Source organism: Penaeus monodon, chromosome 11 (assembly GCF_015228065.2).
Source record: "Penaeus monodon isolate SGIC_2016 chromosome 11, NSTDA_Pmon_1, whole genome shotgun sequence".
NCBI classification, from domain to species: Eukaryota; Metazoa; Arthropoda; class Malacostraca; order Decapoda; family Penaeidae; genus Penaeus; species Penaeus monodon.
The window spans coordinates 34,909,275-34,912,627 of NC_051396.1; positions in this window are offsets into that span (position 1 = coordinate 34,909,275).

The window sequence follows — 3,353 nt, forward strand, 5'->3', positions numbered from 1 at the left end:
GTTTTTTTTTCCTCCATTTATTGAATGCTCTATTTCTTTAAATTTAATTATTTCATTACATTTTTCATGCCACCATGGTTTACTTGGTTTTTTTATAGTTATTGTTTTCAAATTAAAAACATTTTAGACCTATATCTTTTAACAGATTTATTTTGTTTAAAAGAATTTATGTTTTTCTGTTTCTTATCCATGAATTCTCTCTGAAATCTATTCCATCCTTTTTTGTGTAACTATTTTTTTTTCTTTGGAATGAGTGGTTTTTTTCTAAGTTATTATCTTTTAGATTATTGGAAGATGGTCACTTCCTAGGTTTGGGCCTGTTTCTAAATTTTTAGATGACTTAGCGATGGTGTTGCTAATCTAGGTCTATTGTCGTTTCTTTTGCACTTTTTGGATCTATTCTTCTAGTTAAAACCTGGTGGTGTTAATATAATTATATTATTTTGGTTTGTTATTCAATATACTTTTGCCTGTTTTATTTGTTAGTTTTAAAATTAGTTTTGGATTCCAGCTAATATGGTGGGCATTGAAATCACCCATGATTATTTTTGGGTCTTCAATTTGTGAATATAATATTCTAATTCTACCGTGTTTAGATTATTGCAGGGGTTGTACATAAGAGAATATTGAGCCATCTGTTTTTATAATTTTTCTTTATTCCCATTGTTCATTCTTTTTATATCTATCATTTAAATTAAGGTTTTGAATTGGATTTCGTTTTTAATTTCAAAAAAACTAGGCCTCCTATTGATCCATCCTATCGTTCCTTATTATTTGTAATTCTGGATGGTAAATTTATCTTTGTTTCAACCAGGTTTCACAAATACTATTAATTCTGGTTGTTCTTTGTTTATTAAATAGTTTAAATCTGTCTCTTATTCTGAATGGATCTAGTGTTCCACAAGATTATTTTATTCATTTATGTATCTGATTATTTTTTAATTAATTTTTTTTATGATATCTGTAATGATTTCTAGCATTGATTTATCCGAGTTCATATTTGTTATTATATTTGATATTATGTTGATCACTTCCTTTATTGTTTGTATCCATGAGAATTCGTCTGATTTTGTTGGTTTTCATTCTGAGTATTAATTTCTTTAATTGGGGTTGGTAATGCCCATGCTACTGGAGATTTCAATTTGGTAAGAGGGTTTATTTAGTGAGTGGTTTGTATTGATTGGTTTTCCCTTGGATCTTCTTTATTTGTTTGTTTTGCTTTTTCTGGTGTATGTGTTGTGTCATTTTGTTTGTTGTTTGTATTTTGTGTTTTTTTCTTATGGGTGTTCTTTGTTCTAAGGTTAAGCTCTGAGCTTGGTTAGTGGTTTGGGCATATGTTGTTGGTGTAGTCTGTTGTGTTGTTTGTGAATTTGTTTTTATTTATTACTTGCTGCTTGTTTATAGTGTTAGTTTTTATTCTGAATATTTACTGAGGGTTTTGGAATGGTATCAGTTAACAATTCCTTTTGTAGTGGTTTTTAATTCTTGGAATTGTTTCTTTATTTCTAAGTTGTTTGGTGTTGTGTTTTTCGTGTTTATTTTTTGTGCTTCTTTATGCATTTTACATTTGTTTGTTTTGGGTGCATGACTGTCCTGGCAAAAAAAGTAATATTCTGCATTTGGCATTCTTTATAGCTGTGGTCAAACTGGCTACATTTACTGCATCTTTTTTTGTTTTTGCATGTCATTACCCCAGGCCATATTTTAAACTTTTGAAGCATTTTGGGATTGGGAAGGTATACGGGTTTTACGGTATATGAGTGTGTTCCTATAGCTCTGGTAGGGGTCCTTTGAAAGTTAATCTTAATGACTTTGTGTCAATCCATTTGTCATCATTTTCTTTTTCTTTATTAATTCTTTTTATTCATATTATTTCTATGATTTCAGAGCTTTTCCCACTAATTGTCCTTATTTTTTCTTTTATTTTCTCAGGGGTTAGGTCCATATCAACTGGGAAAATTGTTCCATATGAGCAGCCTATGTTCTTACTGGAAGTGGTGTTTGCACATAATTTCCCTTTGCCCTAATTTTTTAATTTGATTTAGTGGTCTTAATTGTTGATGTCTTTGACTTGGAATCTTATGGCTCTTCCTATCCCCAGTACTCTTAATGAATCTTCAAGAATGTATTTTTGAAATTCTGATTTGTTTATTGCATCTGTTAGCTTTATGGGGTTATTAAAGTTTTGAGTTTTTGTTTCACCAGCTAAGCTTATTAAGATAACATTAGGGTTATCTTGCCTGTTTACTGTTGGGTCTTCGGCTGTGGTCGGCTGGGCTTCCGTGATGTTCCTGCCGGTTTCGTGTTTCCTTGGATGCTTGGGATTTGGACTTGCTCACTGTCATGTTTTCTCTTGGTCTTCTATTTGATTGGGAATCATATATCATTTCATATGAAGTTCCAGGATTTTCCCCTGGTTCTGGGTTAAGTTCAGTGTCCATTAAAGTCTTATGTGTGCTGCACTCAAAGATAAAGTTATTTCGATGTTCACTCCGTGAAAGTTCGATCGGTTCTCCATTTGGATAGCAGAAAGTGCGAGGAATTCATGATGACACAATTCCCCAGATCGGTTATGCGAAACATCCCAAACAAAACCCTGAGCAAAGGTTAACTCCCTAGAGATATAATGCGTTTGCAACTGATGGAGGCAGAAGGGGGTGGCGTCTCACCATGGCGAGGCAGCTCCGGGGACTCAGGCGGCGTCCGGCCGCCTCCTTCACATCCCGCCTGGGAAACGTTTGCAGGCGCCCACGTGCTCCTGCCCTCGCAGCAGGGGCAGAGGACGGAAGTGCACCGATATATGGGAAGAAATAGCATGGCAATATGTAAAGTGATTCACTATTATCAGAGCAGATTACTGTTTTGTTTATAAAACCAAAATCCTTTGCGTGTCCAAAGTAGTAGAGCCAGCTGGATGTGAACAAAACGGCCAAAACAAACCTCTGCAAGGAAGTGGTTTTCATTAGTGAATATTTTTCCTGCAAAAGGTAAAACGAAAAATCCAGGTAAGGCATCTTGTGGAGCTGTCAATATGATCTGTGTGATGGTTATATCTGCCTCAGTATGGTACAAATAAAAATATATTAACGAGCACCGATACATACCGTAGTTCCCAATATGTTAATCACAATCTGACATAACAGTTATCGACATGAAAGAGTTGACATGAAAGTTAAATGGGTTAAAATTTTAGTGAACAGCACTTCAGCATATTTTTAAAAAACACTAACAATAGCAAGCAGATTGCCAATAAAGGATGCACACACACACACACACACACACACACACACACACACACACACCACAAAACAAACCAACACCACACAAACACCACACACACACACACCACACAC